Consider the following 667-nt stretch of genomic DNA (forward strand, 5'->3'; position numbering starts at 1 on the left):
CCTTTTTTTTTTTTTTTTTTTTTTTTTATGAATTAATTAATTTTCGAATTTTTTAATACAAAAATTAAAATTTTAATATGAAATTAATTATTGCCAATAAATTTCAAAATCAATATTATTGTAATTGAAATTGTGATTTTGTTTAAGTCAATGTAGAAAATTAATTAATTTACTTTTGAACACCTGAAAGATTAATAAAAGCTTTAAAATATTTTCAATTTAGTAAATTTATTTATATATATATTAAGCTTTGGGATTATAAATAATAGTTTAGATTGGTTGATTATAGAAAATTCCAAAAAAAAAAGTTTAAATATAGAATAATATGTAAGGAAAATTTTAATTTAATTAGGGATTGAAATTGACCAATTATTAATTATTAATTATTAAACAAAAATTAACCAAAAATAATGACGAGGTTTTCTTGGCCTCCAATCCTGTGTTATGGTCTTGACTGAAGTCGGGGCGATCCGGCGGCATGAATGGTTCTAGTTATGCCACGTGTCATGTTCATGGCTACGATGAAATGACGTGTCAGTTTCTAATTCTTCGTAGTTTGCGGTTCTCGCCACGTGGATCCATTTTGGAGAAGTTCGGTCCACATGGGTTGGGAATGTTTTTTTTTTTTTTTTTTTTTTTTTTTTTTTTTTTTTTTTTTTTTTTTTTT

The 667-nt window shown here is 24.1% G+C and overlaps 1 protein-coding gene across 1 annotated transcript in view; it reads left to right on the forward strand.

The window, feature by feature from the left end:
* The window catches only part of LOC111458593, a 2,650-nt gene that overhangs the window by 684 nt on the left and 1,299 nt on the right, over positions 1-667 (forward strand). The window lies entirely within an intron of this gene.

This window comes from Cucurbita moschata, unplaced genomic scaffold (genome assembly GCF_002738365.1).
Source record: "Cucurbita moschata cultivar Rifu unplaced genomic scaffold, Cmos_1.0 Cmo_Scf00021, whole genome shotgun sequence".
Lineage (NCBI taxonomy): Eukaryota > Viridiplantae > Streptophyta > Magnoliopsida > Cucurbitales > Cucurbitaceae > Cucurbita > Cucurbita moschata.